General features: G+C 38.4%; 1 long non-coding RNA gene across 3 annotated transcripts; it reads left to right on the top strand.

The window, feature by feature from the left end:
• The first annotated feature begins 1,533 nt into the window (after positions 1–1,533).
• On the top strand, positions 1,534–19,715 carry LOC102153451. 3 transcript variants are annotated; one of them, XR_005382243.1, is made up of 4 exons: positions 1,534–3,795; positions 5,026–5,094; positions 13,812–13,927; positions 16,282–19,715. It is a non-coding gene; the product is annotated as an uncharacterized LOC102153451 (long non-coding RNA). The 3 variants fall into 3 exon arrangements; XR_005382244.1 differs by lacking the exons at positions 1,534–3,795; positions 5,026–5,094 and adding an exon at positions 10,037–10,166 and having other exon boundaries at positions 16,282–16,399; positions 18,245–19,715; XR_005382242.1 differs by lacking the exons at positions 1,534–3,795; positions 5,026–5,094 and adding an exon at positions 10,037–10,166.
• The last annotated feature ends 506 nt before the right edge of the window (positions 19,716–20,221 follow it).

Genomic DNA, 20,221 nt, shown 5'->3' with positions numbered 1-20,221 from the left:
TTTGTCAAGTCCTTTTGCTTGAGGAATAATTGTTTATCTCGAAAACAGGTATGTAATGGGCTGTATCCACTTGACTATGTAAAAAGGTGAGGTTCCTTTTTGTCTTTGGAATCCCTTAGCAGATTGCCTGTCATGCACATCACATTTTGATTTAATGCTTATTCAATAATGAAACTGATTTTGGGGCACCAGGGTCGTTTAGCTGGTTGAGCATCTGACTCTTGATTTCAGCTCAGGTCATGATCTCAGAATGGAGTCTGCTTAGGATTTTTTTTCTCTCTCTCTCTCTTTTCCCACCTCCCCCACTTGCATACATGTGCTCTTTTGAAAAAAAAAAAAAAAAGATTTCTTTCCCTACTACCTTTGTGGAGAATTTTCTGGGTTGGAAAATTTTGTTTTTACATTTTCTCCAGCATAAACCATAATAAGAAAAAACACAGATGAGAAAATTTTCCATAGTCTAGAAATTTATGCTTGGTAATAATCAGAGAGGTTTCCAAATGTTTTGTAAATGGACATTTATCTGAGCATTACTTACAATGACGGAAATTGGAAACAATCTAAGAGTCCCATAGAGAAAGGTTAAATGAGAGATGGTGTGCCTGTCCACTCAATTGCATATTTTCCTGCTACTGAGGAATCCTTAATGACCTACATAATTTTTCTGATATAATGTTATAAAAATAGAATAAAACCAGTTTTAAAATTCCATACTCACCATAGTCATGATTAAATTGCTCTCTCTCTCACTTACATACACATACATACACACAAGGAAACAGATGGAAAGAAATTGATTTAAATGCAAATTTATATGTGATTACTTTTTAAAATTTTTTTCTGTATTTTCATTTCCTTTTTTTAAAAGGTTTTATTTATTTATTTGAGAGAGAGAGAAGAGAATGAGAGAAAGAGAGAGACTATGAATGGGGGGAGCAGCAGAGGGAGAGGGAGAAGCAGACTCCCTATTGAGCAGGGAGCCCAATGTGGGACTTGATCCCAGGACCCTGAGATCATAACCTCAGCCAAAGGCAGACACTTAGCCACTGAACTGTCCAGGCGCCCTTGTATTTTCATTTTTAAATAAACAAGTATGTTCATAGTGAGAAAAAAATGAACTTATAAATGAACATATTTTATGGGTAGAAGTATACAGAGAACAGTAGATGGTTGACTTGGCAGAAAATCAAAACAGAACTGTGGTGGAAAGGGATTAGGAAAGATCATTGAACTCTGAGAAGAACCATAAAACTATAGGGAAAGGTGATGAGGAATGACAAAACAGAATACAAAATGGTGGGTGATTAGAAGAAAAGAAGCAAATCACATTTTTACAGACCTGTGGATATAAAGCCTTGTGATGGAAAATCAATGGTTTACAATGTTTCAAGCAAAATTAACAATATTAAGAGAAAAGTAAGAGCTGGCTTGTTACATTCTTTGGGCAATATCCAAATTAAAAAAAAAAAAAGTCCAATCAAGTAAACAAATATAAGTTGTATGTTTGAGTTCTACCCTTAATAGCACCATGGAGCAAGTAGTTTTTGTTCTATCTGTCATTTGACTTTGATTTTTGTCTGATTCTGTAGACAGAATTCACTTTTTTAGCATGGTAACAGGTAAATACAAACATTTAAATTCCCAAGTAGCTCATTTTTTTTAAAGCTCCATTTGTTAAATAATCCATTCCCTGTAGTTTGCTGATGCATTATTTATCAAGTAGTAAATGCATGCATGTCTCACTGTCTGTTTCTGGGCTATTTATTCTGCTTCATTGATCTCTGGATCTTTTAAAAGTAGATTATCACTAATTGATATAAAGACTGGTAGTTTCATCAAGTCTGTGGATACTTGTCTTGGATACACTTCAGTTCTACTGACTTCTTAACAAAATACTTTCACAGAGTGCTTGTGCCAGTTCACTACACAATGAACACCAAGAAGAAGAAAATGTATTAATAATGAAGAGACCAGATAAAATCTTTTTTCTTTTCAACTGTGGCAGGCATTCTCAGGTAGTGTCTTGCACCCATTTATTCTTACCAATTTCAAAATCCACTGTGATGTAAGAGCAGTTTGGATTTAGAACACAGATGGCACTATTCAGTTGGAGACTGCTTTTATAAATCAAGATTTAATCAGAAAGCCTTCTACCAAAAATCTATCAGGCCCAGGGTAGAAGACTAGAACCTCAGGAAAGAAGTCGGGATTTTAATGCTTTCTCCAACTAACTGTGTAATTTTCAGCAACATTTCTAAGTAATTCTTTTTTTTTCTTTTTTTTTCTAAGTAACTCTAAAATTATGAATTTTGAGGGAATGGTATCAAGTTCAAAAATACAGGTGCCATTTTATTTTTGTCAATGGCCCTAATTCAAGGTCATTTTAGTGCTATGTTGGAACCAAAATCTTCCTATGCTGCTATTTGTTCTCATTTATATTTGCCCACACTAGAAATCTGGAGACTTAATCCAGGAAAAGATTTACACTATATTTGCCAAGGCTTACAAATAGGTAAGGTATCTATGACGATGGCCATACTACACAGTTAAGGTACATGGTCTCTGGAAACCAATAATGACCTTATATGCTTCCTTTCTTGGGTACCTGGAGAACATTTTCAATAGCTGGATAACATTTATACAAGAGCCAAGTTAATAAATGATAAAAGAAATTGCTGGATTTTGTTTATATAGGTCAAGTAGCTAAGTCGTAAACCCAGAAAGCAGGAAGTGTTTATTGAGAACATATTATATAAGCAATAGTCCTTTAATAGTGAGTCTTCTGAAAATCTGATGAACTGAGAACCTATCCAGAAACATCAATTTGTGTCTGCCATGTCTTCAACAAACACTAATACCTGGGCTTACTAGGAAGTCTGTCTGAATTACTGGGTGGCATGAAATTAGCCTGCCATCTCAGCGTACATGACCTTGGGTCTTGAGGACATGGCATCACAAATTCCTTGATAATGGAGGACTGTGCATTTACCATGTGCTGTTTGAAAATAAACCTTGGATTAATTCAGACCAAAATTCTGTGATGAGGTTCCTTGAATCTGGTGCCTAAATTCCAAAATCCATCCAATCTTACTGTTTTGTATTCAAGATCAATTTGTTAACTCGTTGTGCCTCTGACTATGCATATCATATGTAGGTATATATATGAAATTTTATGTAGTATTTTCCATTTAAAAATTTAGCAATGCACCAAAAATGGAAATCATCCAAAATCCCACTTCAAAGAGATAAGAGGGTAAGGAAGTGGAAGAGCAATACACAAATCTGAATGTATCCGAATCTGAAGCCCATGCCTTTCCATCATTGCATGCTAGTATCACTTCCATTTCTGTGGGAGATTGAGTTGGTCTGTATCCCAGGAATGTTGATAATTTTAGTGCCTCAAATTAATATCCCTTAAATATTCATTCAGCAGTTATATAGTGTAAATAAGACAATTTGATTTGTTTTTGGTTAACACAACATATATGTTGAAACAAATTCACTTACTGATTCACTTCCAATAATTAATGGAAAGTCAACATTGTTTAAAAATCTAGCAAAACATTTTCTACCTCTCAGTGTTTCCTTCTTTATTTTGGGGTCATTTTGTTATTTTCTGACTATACTACTTCTTAAGAGACGAAAGGCTTTAACTAAACATGTCCTAAATTATTACTTGCTCCCAGTAAAAGCATCACTCAATGTACTAATGTGTTTCAGATTCTCAGCAGGATCGAACTTTATGTGCACATGACAAAGATATGGAACAGAGATGGGTACTTGCCGGAGAAAAAGGTGCTTTGGAAATTTTTAATCAGTTATCTATCTCTGTAGAATTAGTTCCAGTATTGCATATATTCATTAGGTTTTAAAAGAATAAATGGTGATTTTTAAATTTAACTAGCTTGGTCTGGTTATTGGGATGAAATAGATAATCTCTGGAGGCTCTCTGTGTTCATGCTAGAAGAAGAATCCTATCTATCATTGTAGAAAAGGATAACAAAATTATAGCATAAAGGATAGATTTATGGGAAACGCACTCCCTAAGTGGTGATGAAGCTTTCTCTCCAAGCATCTATAATCTAGTTAAAAATGAGAGTCTTTCTAATACTCTATTATTTCTCATGTCCTATTTTGGTAGATCTCTTCTTCTTCTCACCAAGCTTAACATCAATCTCCTGAAATTTTATCTTTCTAAAAATTTCAGAGGTTGATAATTCAAAAGAGCCAGTCCTTCATTCACCAAACATTTACAGATGATTTGCATCAAGCTCAGTGTTCACCAATTCCTCCAGGACCAGACCAGAGGGTCTCGGCATCACTCAGTGTCAACTCTGGGAAAACATATTCCGTAGTCTGTGTGAAGAAATTCATAAACTGAAATGTTGGACTCTTAATAATAGAATGTCAAACTAGTGAATAATAAATTATAAGTCTAGATAAGCTGAAGTCAACTTGGATTATTCAGAATGTAGGCAAATAGAGGGATAGCCTTTAGCCTTTATGGGTTCCAGAGCTGTTATAGCATCTGATGAAAGTCATGAAATCTTTTCTTAAAAAAATTATACACACATACACCATATATAATATATATACATATATATTATACACACATACCCCATATATATATATATAATATATACACACATTCATAGACACATATACACATGCAAAGTCTGCACATAATTTCTAGGGTTTTGTAGACTACCCTGAATGGATTACATGCATGTATGATTCATTCATTCAACAAATAATTAATGAGCACCTACCTATCTACACCATTCTAAATCTTGACTTTTAAGGAGATTTGAATTATCTTGAAGGGCCTTTTTATAATTAAAATATATTTTATTTCATTAACCGTAAGGCTGTTCCTTCTTGATTTCTATGATGTTCAAAAGAGCACCAGGCCTGAAGTATCTGAGAAAAAGCCAAAATAAGAGAAGGGATGATGAAGGGAGTTTAGACTGAAATTGCAGGATTCTTGGGATCTAAATAATTGATCTGTCTCATAATTTTTCTTAGGACAAGATATGTCCTTTAGTGTTGAAACTTGAGTTCCAATTAAGAAGATCACATGAACATCCATGGAAAGTAAGTAATCTATATACATATTACTGTACTGGATTGCTTTATTCATGAAAAAGACAAGAATCTGACAAATCAAAATCTGGCATGTAAAAAGATAGTATAGTAGACTAGTTAAGCTACCTAAGCCATTAGGTTATACAGACCCAACTGCAGATCCCACCTTTGCAACCCACTGCTTCTGAAAACTTGGAAAAGTTATTAAACCTCTTAGACAGTTTTATCATTTGCAAAATCATAATAGTAACAGAACCTCATAAATTAGTTCCTTATAAGATTCTATATAATGATGCCTATAAAGCACTTAACTAGGGCCCAGAACAGTGTAGGTGTTCCCAATAATAATTGAATTACAAACTGTCCTTCTTGAAAGATAAGTGATTACTGTGTACCACTTAAATATTAAAAGTAGATGTTCAGATATTCGTGATGAAGACAAAGTAAGATTTTTGGAAAAAAAAATTGAAATTCTGAGCTCAGTTGAGAATTAGTAGATCAATGGTTCTCTACAATAAAGATGGTCAGAAAACAACTGGTTGGGCCCAGAACTCAGGATTACTATTTTACAACCCCTCTCTTGCTCATACTCAGGAGATTGTACTCAACGCTCACACTTTATGGAAAGGTAGATACCACTGATGAGTTAACATCACACAACACCAGGGGGCGCTCTCAGTTTAAGGGAAAAAAACCCAACTGTCACCCTTCTAAATTGAGAAGGTCAAAACTTGCTAAAGGTCAGGCTAAAGGTCAGGATAGATTGTGGAAGAACTCACTATTACTGTGGTTTAAATTTAGAATTCGTCACAAATCTATTTTTTTTCTTATTTATTTAGCTTTCAAAAGGGTGTCATACTAGAAGGAAAACAATGCAATGCGATTTCTAACATTAAGACCATGGTTGCCTTGTACTACATGAATTTTTTTTTAAAACTCTCTTTAGAGATTCCATAGTTTTAGTAGGAATTTCCAAGTCTTTTATAGGCAAGGGATATTGTACCTACAGAAGTAAAATAGAGAAGAGAGATAGTATTTGCTGATGATAGCTTTTCAAATTACTGAAATAATTCAGTCTCCGTTTCTCCCTAATGTGACTTATCCTTCATTTAGCCATTCATCAAAATAGGTGAGCTCCTATCTTCCCCATTTTTATTCATTCATTCATTCATTCAGCAAATATTTACTGAGGTGGGACTATGTGTGAGACGTTGGGAATAAGGAAATTCATAAGCATCAATCCTGGTTGCTCACATAATAAATCACTTGACAGTGAGTCTGCCCGCAGCTTACATATTAGTGAGAAGAGATTGACAATGGATATCCAAAGAAGCGAATGGCCAAAAAACTGAATATATAACTGGACAATGGCCAAACCAAGTATAAAAATAGAACTCTGACCTACAACCTGTTTCAACCTGCCCATAAAACCAGCTCCCTTATCCACAATAAACAGTTGAGGAAGCCAGACTGCTATAAATCAGCATTCTATCTCTAGTAATAATCTGGGATGCTAAACAATAACTTCTATAACAATTGACCCCAAGTGACCAGGATTCAATTAATAATTGATATCTTCCCTAATTTTTGCCTCTACTTGCAATTTAAGACTAATCAGAGAAAGCCCAATATGTACTCCTCACTAATCACATAGGATGCCTACCTTCTTGTTAGCCTGCCTATGGCTTTCCTGGGCCCACAGCCCCCAATCAGGGCACACCTGAAGTTTCCCTACTTCCACTATGAAGCTTTCCCATTCCTTTGCCTGCCTTTGAGTCTGTCAAACACATATGACAACGGCTGACTTCTTTGCTATGTAGCAAGCTCAGAATAAATAGCCTTGCTTTTCTCTTTGGTTAGTCCTCACTTATTTCCATATATAGAATATGACAGGTTTGGAAAAGTACTATGTAGAAAAATAAATCACAATTAAGGAATATGAGTACTTGCAGGAGAGAGGTTTATCTTATGTAGAGTGGCAAGGCAAGACTTAAGCAAAGACCTAAAGGAAGTGAGGGCTGGACCACGGGAATATCTAGGGAGGGGAATTCCTGAAAGGAGGAAGAGCAAGTATAACCTTGAAGGGGAGACTGCTTTATGATTTGAAAAAAAATGACCATTTTCAGCGTCAGTACAGAAAAGAGAGAGAGAGTGGCCAGATAGGAGTCCAGAGAGGCATGCCATATATTAAGCTCTAGAGTAAGAAGAGATGCCTTTGGAGCTTTAAACAGAAGAATGGCATGATATGATTCTGTTCTCAGAGTATCACCCTGGCTATTGTGTTGAAGTAGACTGTAGGGAGCAGGGGAGAAGGCTGGGGTCCAGGTTGCAGTAATGTAGACAAAGATGGCAGTGGTTTAGAAGAGGCGGATGGTAGTGAGCCTCATAGAAAGACTTTTGGTTTTGAATATGTTTGAAGGCAAATCTGACAGATGTGTTGATGGGTAAAGTCTGAAGGGTGAAATAAAAAGGGGACAAGAGGACAAAAACCAAGATTTTTAGATGCATGAAATTGGAAGATAAGAGATAAAATTGGGAAAAGATGAAGTGGTTTGAGGTGGCTATTTCAACAACTGGCAATTTAGTTCTAGTCACAGTGAGTTTGAGACACCTATAGGATTTACAAAGGGAATTATGGAGAGCTCCAGACTGGGGATAAAAGTGTGGGCACTGTCAGCATGTGTGTAGAGTTAAAGCCATCCATATGGTCACCTTGAAGCAGTTTTGTGTTATAGTGGCTGGGAAAATGAGAAGGAATTCACAAGGGGAATGAGAAAAGTGACTGGAAAGATAGGGAACAAACTAATAGAGAGAGTGGCCTCCCTGATACTAAGTGAAGAAAGCACTGTAAGAGTAAGGCGTTGTTACTGGGGACAAATCTTCTGATGGGTTAAGTAAGATGAAAACTAAGAATTGATGATGAAGTTTAACAGTATAGAAATTGTTCATGGCTTTCAAAATAGTTTTCGTGGAAATTGTAAAGAATAAAGTCTGATTGAACAAAACTTGAACATTAGTAGAATGCGAGGAGATAATTTAAAGATAAGTAAGAAGCTCTCTGTCAACTCTACTTAAGAAAGAGGTAAAAAATCTTTTTCCGTAACAGGTTTGGCACCGAACACAGGTGTCATGAAAATCACCACTAAACCTAAACCAAAATGGGAAAGGAAAAGACTCACATCAACATCATCATCATTGGACAGGTAGATTCGGGCAAGTCTACAGGTAGATTCGGGCAAGTCTACTGGCCATCTGATCTACAAATGTGGTGGAATCGACAAAAGAACTATCGAAAAATTTGAGAAGGAGGCTGCTGAGATGGGAAAAAGCTCTTTCAAGTATGCCTGGGTCTTGGATAAACTGAAAGCTGAACATGAACGTGGTATCACCATTGATATCTCCCTGTGGAAATTCGAGACCAGCCAAGTATTATGTGACCATCACTGATGCCCCAGGACACAGAGCCTTTATCAAAAGCATGATTACAGGCAGGTCTCTGTGCGGTCCTGATTGTTGCTGTTGGTGTTGGGAATTTGAAGCAAGTATCTGCAAGAATGGGCAGACCCATGAGCATGCCCTTCTGGCTTACACACTGGGTGTAAAACAACTAATTGTTGGTGTTAACAAAATGGATTCCACTGAGCCATCCTATAGCCAGAAGAGATATGAGGAAATCATTAAGGAAGTCAGCACCTACATTAAGAAAATCAGCTTCAACCCCAACACAGTAGCATTTGTGCCAATTTCTGTTTGGAATGGTGACAACATGCTGGAGCCAAGTGCTAACATGCCTTGGTTCAAAAGATGCAAAGTCACCTGTAAAGATGGGAATGCCAGTGGAACCACACTGGTTGAAGCTCTGGATTGCATTTTGCCACCAACGCATCCAACTGATAAGCCCTTGTGTCTGCCTCTTCAGGACGTCTACAAAATTGGTGGTATTGGTACTGTCCCAGTGGGCCGAGTGGAGACTGGGGTTCTTAAGCCTGGCATGGTGGTCACCTTTGCTCCAGTCAATGTTGCAACTGAAGTAAAGTCTGTTGAAATGCACCATGAAGCTTTGAGTGAGGATCTTCCTGGGGACAATGTGGGCTTCAATGTCAAGAACGTATCTGTCAAAGATGTTCATTGTGGCAATGTGGCAGGTAACAGCAAGTGACCCACCAATGGAAGCAGCTGGCTTCATGGCTCAGGTGATTTTCCTGAACCATCCAGGTCAGATCAGTGCTGGATATGCACCTGTGCTGGACTGTCACACAGCTCACATTGCTTGCAAGTTTGCTGAGCTGAAGGAGAAGATAGATTATTGTTCTGGAAAAAAGCTGGAAGATAGTCCCAAGTTCTTGAAATCTGGAGACGCTGCCATTGTTTATATGGTTCCTGGCAAACCTATGTGTGTTGAGAGCTTCTCTGACTATCCTCTTCCCGGCCGGTTTGCTGTTGGTGACATGAGACAGACGGTTGCTGTGGGTGTCATCCAAGCGGTGGACAAGAAGGCAGCTGGAGCTGGCCAGGTCTCCAAGTCTGCCCAGGAAGCTCAGAAGGCTAAATGAATATTATCCCTAACACCTGCCACCCCAGTCTTTTTTTTTTTTTTTTTAATATTTATTTATTCATGAGAGACACACAGAGATAAAGGGAGAAGCAGGCTCCATGCAGGGAGCCTGATGTGGGACTCAATCCCGGGACTCTGGAATCAGGCCCTGATCCAAAGGCAGACGCTCAACCCCTGAGCCACTTGGGGATCCCCTGCCACCCCAGTCTTTATAAATTTTTTTTTTTAATTTTTATTTATTTATGATAGTCACCAAGAGAGAGGGAGAGAGAGAGGCAGAGACACAGGCAGAGGGAGAAGCAGGCTCCATGCACCGGGAGCCCGACGTGGGATTCGATCCTGGGTCTCCAGGATCGCGCCCTGGGCCAAAGGCAGGCGCCAAACCGCTGCGCCACCCAGGGATCCCTACCCCAGTCTTAATCAGTGGTGGAGGAACGGTCTCAGAACTGTCTGTGTCAATTGGCCATTTAAGTTTAATAGTAAAAGACTGGTTAATGAGAACAATGCATCATAAAATCTTCAGAAGGTAAGGAGAATGTTTTGTGGACCATTTGGGGATTTTTTTTTGTATGTGTGTGACAGTTTTAAGTTATTAGTTTTTAAAATCAGTACTTTTTAATGGAAACAACTTGACCAAAAATCTGTCACAGAATTTTGAGACCTATTAAAACAAAAGTTTAATGAGAAAAAAAGAAAAAACGAAAGAGGTAAAAAACTGCATTAGGAAGGGGCTGCTGGGCCAAGGGAAAGGTTTTTGTTTTTTCTTTTAAAAAGTTTGGTTGTATTGCAATAGGTTTGAATGTTTACAGTAAGCAGAATAATGGCCCACAGAATATGGCCATGTCCTAATCCCCAAGCCCTGTGAATTTGTTACCTTTCATAGCAAAAGATTTTGCAAGATTGGATTAATGATCTTGATGAAGGAGATTAGTGTGGATTTTCTATGTGGATACAGTATCATTATTTATTCAGGTAGATCCATTGTAACTACATGGGTCCTTATAAGGACAAGTGGGAGGCAAGAGGGTGAGAGAAGGGAGGAGATGGAAGCAGATGTGTGTGTGTGTGTGTGTGTGTGTGTGTGTGTGTGTGTGTGTGTGAAAGAGAGAATGCTTGGGATTCAAGGATGCTACACTGCTGTACTTGAAGATGAAAGTAGGGGTTGTGAGCCAAGGATTCAGGTAGCCTCTAGAAGGTGAAAAAATAGATATGAATTCTCACTTAAATCCTCCAGAAGGATATGGAGCCCTGTAAATCCATTTTGTACTTCAGATCTCCAGATCTGTACGTTAATAGATTGGTGTTCTTTTAAGTCACTAAATGTGTTGCAATTTGCAGTAGCAGCAAGGAAAGTGAATACAATGTTATTGGGAATGATACAATCAAGAAGGGAAAATGATAATGCAGGGGAGAGATGGCAGCATCTGGAATGATGTCTTTCAACCTGTATCCTGAAGCTATCAAATGGGATGCAGTACATAAACGGGTGGACATTGGTAGGATTTCACTTTAGTTAACAGGGGTAGTATTAAATGGAGTTGCAACCAGTTGATACATTCAGTGGCAGAAGCCTTTCCTCCATTTCTTCAGTGAAATTTCAATCAACAGCATCAGCCACAATTGGAGAACTGGGGAGAGATGTTGAGGGAAAGTATGCGATAGGAGTTTAGGCAAATAATAGAAGAGAGAAGAGTAATGTAGACTGGATGGAAGAAATAAGGACCCACTTGAGGTTAGTGGTGGTGGACTGTTTGTTTAATTTCTTTCTTTAGTCATATTTAGCCTCAGAGACCTATTTCAGAGTCTGTGGAGAGTTGGGTTTAATCAAAAACAGGTTTTGCCAGAGAAACAAAACGGGAAAACTGGGGTTAAAAATTGAGGCTGGGAAACTCAGGTGCTTTAGGAAGAAAATGAGGACAGCATCTAAATTAGAGACATTAAAAACATGGCAAATCAATGAACTGTAGATATCAGTGGGACCAGAGTTATTGGCAATCGCATAGGGAGGTGATAAAAGCCAGAGAGTAGGAAGTTTGAGAATACGCTTTGGGAGGGTGAAGCTAATGAGAATAAGAATGTGTAGGAAGTTGATCTGTGGGGCTGCACATTGGCATCACCTGGGGAGTGCAAGTCAAGCCTGCATTAAATCAGCATCTCTGGGGATGGATTCCAGACATTAGTATTTCCTCAAAATTCTCCTGGATGAATCTAACAGGCAGGCAAGATTTGAATTCCACATAAGTGGGTAGTTGAATGGCGTGAAAAACAAGAGCACTGGAAGCACAGGAGATAATATGTATGTTGTAAAGATGAACAAGAAAACCCATGAGCTGGAATTGACCTCTTTCAAGGAAAAGTATTACGGAACTGTCAGCTGTTTTATCCTACAGTTATGGAAACTTTCGTCATTATCATAAATTAGGCTTTTGTCCTTCTTAGCACAAGGACAATTGCATTAATTATTTGTCTAGAAATCTTGGGCAGCATGTTGCCTGGTTGATGTGAAAGGAACAAGAAATAGATGAGTTTCTCTCCACCCTCCTCTACCATTACAAATGGGAAATGTTTATAGAATTCTAGTTTAATATATTTGACAAATTGATGGACTTAAACTACAAGTTATGTGCACCAGTGTTCTGGCTCAGAGACACATAGGTAAACCCCAAGATCGGGATCCCTGGGTGGCGCAGCGGTTTGGCGCCTGCCTTTGGCCCGGGGCGCGATCCTGAAGACCCAGGATCGAATCCCACGTCGGGCTCCCGGTGCATGGAGCCTGCTTCTCCCTCTCTCTGCCTGTGTCTCTGCCTCTCTCTCTCTCTCACTGTGTGCCTATCATAAATAAATAAAAAAAAAAAAAAAAAAAAAAAAAAAAAAACCACAAGATCAAGCCCGAGGCATCACCAGGCATTTAAGCACCATTTAAGTATAAGCGTATACTTCTGGCACAGACACTGATAGTCACATGCCCAGGATCTATTTTTCCTTCTCTTTTACTAAGAGAATCTCAATTTTGTTTAGAGCAAGAATGCACTATGTTAAAAATGTGCCCATGCCGAGTCTTCCTTGACCTCGTTTTGCCATATGACCCACATCTGGCCATTGAGATCTAGTGCGAGTCTCCTAAGTCAGGCTTCAGAGAAAATTTGGTTTTGTTTGGTTTGTTTTTTTTCTGATGGAGACAGACTTCGTTGGGAGCACAGGGTTTCGATCCTTTGCACGTTCCCCTCCCTTTTGCCTGGAGGTGACTCAGGCATTCTGATACTCTGCGGACCAATGCCACATGTTTGATTGCTGTGAGCAGGAGGCAGACAGACTTCCATCCCTGAGGAATTATCAGAGCAGCCCTGCCAGCCTTGAGCTGCCAAACACTACACTTTTTTTTTTTTATTATTATTATTTATTTATGATAGTCACACACAGAGAGAGAGAGAGAGAGGCAGAGACACAGGCAGAGGGAGAAGCAGGCTCCATGCACCGGGAGCCCGACGTGGGATTCGATCCCGGGTCTCCAGGATCGCGCCCTGGGCCAAAGGCAGGCGCTAAACCGCTGCACCACCCAGGGATCCCCCCTTTTTTTTTTAAGAGAGAAAAATAAACATCTAACTTGTTTAAGCAACTTCAGGAGAATATGTGTTATAAAAAGGCAAATGTAATTGCTAATGAATATAGTTTTCTTCAAAGAGTTTTAAAAATGCCTTACTGTATCCTTCACTCTCAGTATGGAAAAAAATTGTTTAATCAGTAGATTACATGAATTATGTTTATTTTTAATTTTAATTTTATTTGTTTAAATGATTTTATTTATGTATTCATGAGAAACAGAGAGAGAGGGAGGCAGAGACACAGGTAGAGGGAGAAGCAGGCTCCATGCAGGGAGCCTGACATGGAACTTGATCCCAGGTCTCTAGGATCAGGAGCCTTCAGGCGGTGCTAAACTTTTGAGCCACCCAGGCTGCCCATACATGAATTACTGTTTAAATCATGTTTATGCTCATTCCTACAGTGGAATACAGCATCAATTGAGCTGGACAAATATGTAATGCAATAAAAATTTTCAAGATAGACTCTTAGGTGGAAAAGAAAAGGAGCTAACAGAATGGCATGTATACTAGGTCTTGACTAGACTTATTTTCACCTAAATCTCATCTATATTTTTCTTCTTTCTTTTCAGGTCTGGTTGTGGAAATCAGGGTCATGGTGAGAGTAGAGTCAAGGAGATGTGTCCTGAGAACCAAACCTGCCTATGGCACAGCCCAGCATAAAGCCCCTGGTCTGTGCAAATATGGGGTGAGTGGCTGCATTGCAATGAGGAGAAAGCAACATATACTCATCCTTCTTATGAGTTCTTGAAAAACTCAAGAAACTAACTTTAAAGAAAGTTTTTAAAAATATAGCATTTTTTTTCTTTTTTTCATGCTTAAGTTTATTGGCTAATGTTTTGCCAAGATAATGGCTTATTTTTTTTTTAAATCGTTCACCTTTAGTTTTAGGGAGGCCAATTATTGATAAATATTAAATACGTGGCACTTAAATTTATTAAATAATGTTTAGGGGCTTTATTGGTAACTTTTTAGAACTCAGAAGACCCTGAATGTCAATAATTTTTGATGTTTGACTTATCTATTTGAAGCCCAAAATCATTTTCTAATCTGGCCTCTACATTTACATTCAATGTGAATGTGCTCCATGTTTGATGTGAATATGCTTCAGAGAACACTGTGTTTTTTCATTTTTTAAAGTGTTCTTTCATTACTCTACATTAATTATAAGAAAAAAGTAGGGGCAGCCTGGATGGCTCAGTGGTTTAGTGCCACCTTTGGCTTAGGGCCTAATCCTGGAGTCCCGGGATCGAGTCCCACGTCGGGCTCCCTGCATGGAGCCTGCTTCTCCCTCTGCCTGTGTCTCTGCCTCTCTCTCTCTCTCTCTCTCTCTCTGTGTGTGTGTGTGTGTCTCATGAATAAATAAATAAAATCTTAAAAAAAAAAAAGAAAAAGGTAAATGGTAAAACTACCCTGAATCCATGGACTATGCATTTGAGCAAGTGCATAAACAATTAGCACTTCTATTTGTAAACACATGCTTAAAACCAGCAGAGGGATGTCTGGATGGCTCCGTCAGTTAAGCAATCGATGATCTCAGGATGATGAGAAAAAGTTCCAGGTCATGCTCCGCACTGGGCATGGAGCCTGTTCATGATTCTCGTTATCCCTCTCCCTCTGCCCTTTTCCATTCCCCTCCCTCTCAGCTCTCTCTCTCTTTCTTAAAACAAAAACAAAAACAAAAACAAACCAGCAGAGCACCTGGTACAAAGCATAACATTGTTCAATGAAGCCTTTCATACACACTGAACTCACAAGTGCGTGGCAACCCTGTATAGCTTATTTTATAAGCCTTCTCATGATTTGGGCAAGAGTTATGATCAATATGAAAAATATCCACAGTGTTTACACATTTCCTCTCCAAGTGACTGATTAGTAAATCTATGTCTGCTAAGGGCTGAATTTTTATTTGTTTGTTTATCTATCTATCTATTTATTTATTTATTTATGGCTGCTAGCTTTGGGATATTCTTTAGAAAATGTTATACTCTAGAGGTCACCGCTTGATCAAATTTTGAAGGCTTTCCTACTTAGGTGAGGGGAGGTTTGACATTTTTTTCTCTTAGATGTGAATCACACACATTAAGCACAACAAAAAGAGCAAAAACCACTTTTATTTATCAAGAGTCTCAACTAAAATATTAAGTAAGGTGAAACCTTTTGTGATCATGAATTCTCTTAGGCTTTATGTGTTTCTTTTTGTGTAATTTTGTACATTTCTCTAACCATTCTGTGAAAGAATACAGCTGATTTATGTGGCTGTTTGCTGTTTTCAAGGTGCAATGCAGACTTGCCTGCAGGAATAATGCCCACCTGTTGCTTTAAAAGGACAAAACTTGAAATGCCTTAAGAATAGATTCTACTTTCTCTGACAGATGACAAAACTCATCTTGCACTATAAATGTAAATTTGCATAACTGGGAAATGTATCCATCAGCTTTTGGGAACATTATTTAATACACTTCACACATTATATCAGAAGAATGAATCAAATAATACATTAGATTTATACTAATCCACTCATCACACTTTATATTGGTGTTAGTTTCAAAATAAAATTAATTCAGTATACTGTTATTGAGCATATAGTGTTTTAAATTTAAGTTGGGTATTGAAAGAGACAAAATTGAATGGATGAGTAAGAGATCATCCTAGAGATGTTTAAATCCAGACATGAGGAGAAAGTGGCACGAACTGAGTCACATGACTGGCATCCAAAGTGATAGACTTTCATAAGAGAAGGATAAAGCACTATAGGTTTTATTAGTGAGAGAAAATAATTCCTATCTGAAGGTGAGTATGGGAAAAAAATCAGGAAAATGTTCATTTAGATGGAAATTTAGATAAACTTGAACGACAAATAGTTGGAGATTTGGTTGGGTATGAAGGACTTGGAAATTTTCGGGTAAAAGTGGATGAATGAAGAACTTTGACAATGGCATGGAGCTGGAAAACTGAAGAGTGTATTCAATTTGGTTGAGATTAAATGAAAGGAAATAGCAACTAATTTGATGAGAACGGTCATTTCAATCCGTAATACAGGTCCAGAACCATAAATTCCAACGGAAAATGCTTCACTAAGCCACCCTAATAACATCAGAAGCTATGGAGAGAGAATTACACGGTCGAAGGTGCCCAATATAATATTATTCAGCAACAGGTGAGATACAGCTCTTCAATCTCTGTTCCTCTTGAGTTGAATCTTATGCTCCAATAAAACTGAATGACACTTGGTTCCTTGAAAATACTAGTAGACTCACATCTCTATGACCTTCATAACATTTCCTTTTCCACAATTCATTGATTTGAAAAACCATGTTCCATGTCCATTATTGACCAGGTCCTCCTTTATTGCCAGAGACATAAACCCCAATAGAAGAGGATTCCCACTATTATAACAGGGAGTAAAAAGCACAAGTGACGCAAGTCTGACAATGACCAGCATGCTCTGCGAGCCCATATGAGGAGAACCTAATTGAAACCCCATGCTTAGGGAGGTGGGGAAGGCATGTGGAGAGAGATAATCCATGGGTTTATTTGCCTGGCAAACGCACAAGTTTCCAGATTTAGCTCATGTTTGATTTCTCTATAAAAATATTTGTCCCTTCTTCTCTATTCTCCATCCCCTCTTCTGAGCCAAACAAGTACATTATAATAATTATTTCTTAACCACTCATAAGTGTTACATAGCACAGAGTCCTTATAAGAGAGTATGAAATACTGGGAATTGGTTTCCTTACTTGCTGTGACAAAGTACCACCAACTTAATGGCTTAAAACAGCATGCATTTGTTCTCTTACAGTCCTAAAGGTCAGGTGTGCAAAATGAATATTTTAGGACTGAAGCAAGATGTCAGCAGGTCTGCCTTTCTTTGAGAGGTTCTAGAAGGGAAGAATCTGTCTCCTCACCTCTCCTAGCTTCCTATAAGATATCTGTATCCCTTAATCCATGGCCTTATCCTCCACCATTAGATTGTGTCACTCCAACCTCAGCTGCCATTGCCACATGTCCTTTTTCTGGCTTGAACCCTCTGCCTCCTTCTTATGAGGACCCTTGTGATTACCTCAGGCCAAGCCAGATAATCCAGCACAATGGCTCCATCTCAAGATCCTTACCTTAATCACACTTGCAAAGTCCTTTTTGCTATGTGAGGTTACATTTTCACAGATTTAGGGGAGCAGGGTGTAGATATCTTTGAGGGAAGGGCTATTGTTCTGGGCAGCTGAGGCTATGTTTTATTTACTTCTGAAATCACAAGTAGATATTGCTTGCTAAACAAATAATAGTCACTGAATTTACATCTGTTGTATGTACTGGGGGTTTAGAGATGTGGAATTAGCAAGACAAATTAGGAAGATATTTCTCTGCCTGTGTTCCTCACCCAATCTAAAATGACTGCATCTATCTCAGAGGCAAAATCTATCTTGATTTCTAAAGATATTATTGCATGGTTTTCTAGCTTCATTATTACTCTTGAAAACATAGTTATCAGGTCAGCAATACAGCAGAATAGATGTTTTCTACCAATATCCCTACCACAAAACATTGATTTTGACAGTCATTAATGGACAAGAGTAGCTTTGTGGGAGTCCGAGAGTTCAGTGGATAAGTTTCAGCACACAGTTGTACCAAAAAAATCTAAGAATAAATTCTTTGAAGAGGATGAGAAGAACAGTTTCACTTTACCCACATCACCTCTCTCCCAAAGCAGCACAGCTCAGTGCCAAGAAAGTATACTTGAGCCTTTGATTTCTCTCATGGGGAAAGTGAAAGCATAGGGAGTGAGCGCCCAGCTTCCCCAGACCAGCCAAGTGGGACGCTGTTCAGAAGGCCCACTTCTGTCTTGCTCAATTCTGAAGAGGTGACTGATGTGGCTGAGGGATTGGGAGAGGCTGGCAGCATGACAACCAGGGCTCAGAACTCATTAAAGGGACATGGATCCTACTACTTAACATACTCCATTAGGAAGCCCACCCATTTGCCCCTTGGGATGCTTCTTTTACAGACCCATCAACTGACTCACCCACTTCAATGTGCCACTTGTCTCATCAACCCTTAGTAGCTGGTACCCTGCACATGCCTCCATGGACAATGAATGGGAGCCTTTGCAGAAGGCATGCAAGTACATGCAGAAAGCTGACCAACTCTAGGATTGGAAGAAGACACACAAATAGGCTGAAAGTGAAGGGATGGAAATAGATATTCCATGCCAATGGAAACCAAAAGAGAGCAACAGTAGTCATACTTATAGTAGACAAAACAGACTTTAAATAAAGAATTATATCAAGAGACAATGAAGGTCATTATATAATAAGGGGGCCAAATGATCAAGAGAATATAACTATTGTAAATATATATGCACCCAATTTTGGAGAACCTCAATTTATAAAGCACTTATTAATAGATCCAAAGGGAGAAACAGCAATACAATAATAATAGAAGATTTCAATGCCCCATTTAAAATAATGGATAGATCATTCAGATGGAAGATCAATAAGGAAACATTGAACTGGAATTACACTTTAGACCAAATGGACCTCCCAAATGTAAATGCAACACTCCATCCAACTGCAGCAGAATACACATTCTTCTAAAGTGCACATGGGACATTCTTCAGGATAGATCACCTGATAAGTCACAAAACAAGTATTAACAAATTTAGGAAGATTGAAATTATATCAATTCACTTTTCTGGCCACAGTGGTATATATAAAACCAGAAATCAATTAGCAGGAGAAAATCGGAAAATTCACAACTATGTGGAAATTAAACAACATGCTCTTGAACAACCAACGGATCAAAGAAGTAAAAAAAGAAATAGAAAAAAGAATCTTAGAACATTATAGTGGAGGCACAACATATCAAAACTTGTGAGATAGATATAGCAAAAATAGTTCTATCAGGAAAGTTCATAGTGATAAGCACCTAAGTTAAGAAAACAGTAAGACATCAAATTAAAATAACTATACATATCAAGAAATTAGAAAAAGAAGAGCAAACCAAACCAAAAGTTATCAGAAGAAAGGAAACAACAAATACCAAAGTAGGAAAATGCAAATGAAAACCACAATGAGATTTCATTTCATACTTGTTAGGATAACTATTACCAAAAGGTCAAAAGATAACAAGTATTAGTAAGGAGGTAGAGAAAAGGATACACACTTGTACATCATTGGTGGGAACATAAATCAGTATATCCATTATGGAAGCTCTTCAAAAAATTGAAAACAGAACTACTACATTATCCAGGAATCCCACTTTTGGATATATATTCAAAGAAAGTAAAATCAGTGTATCAAAGAGCTGCACTTCCATGTTCATTGCTGCATTATTCACAATAACTAATAATTATTCCAGTATGTGGAAAAAAACCAAGTGTCCATTAACTGATGAATAGATAAAGAAAATGTGGTACACACACACCCAAATTAAACATTACTCAGTTTTAAAAAGAAAGAAGGGGGGATCCCTGGGTGGCAGAGCGGTTTGGCGCCTGCCTTTGGCCCAGGGCGCGATCCTGGAGACACGCGATCGAGTCCCACGTCGGGCTCCCGGTGCATGGAGCCTGCTTCTCCCTCTGCCTATGTCTCTGCCTCTCTCTCTCTCTGTGACTATCATACAAAAAAAAAAAAAAAAAAAAAAGAAGGGCAGCCCCAGTGGCTCAGTGGTTTAGCGCCACCGTCAGCCGAGGGCGCGATCCTGGAGACCCGGGATCGAGTCCCACGTCGGGTTCCCTGCATGGAGCCTGCTTCTCCCTCTGTCTGTGTCTCTGCCTCTCTCTCTCTCTCTCTCTCTGTGTCTATCAGGAATAAATAAATAAATTTTTAAAAAAATTAAAAAAAATAAAAAGAAAGAAATCCTGTTATTTATAACAGTGTGGATTAACTTGGAGGACATAGCACCAAGTAGAGTAAGTTAGACGTGGAAAGATCAATACTGAAAACTCTCACTTATATTTGGAATCCAAAAAATTGAACTCATA

This window comes from Canis lupus, chromosome 31 (assembly GCF_011100685.1).
Source record: "Canis lupus familiaris isolate Mischka breed German Shepherd chromosome 31, alternate assembly UU_Cfam_GSD_1.0, whole genome shotgun sequence".
Taxonomy (NCBI): domain Eukaryota; kingdom Metazoa; phylum Chordata; class Mammalia; order Carnivora; family Canidae; genus Canis; species Canis lupus.
Note: the sequence above shows the minus strand (reverse complement) of the source record. Positions and strands in the feature narration are given on the sequence as shown.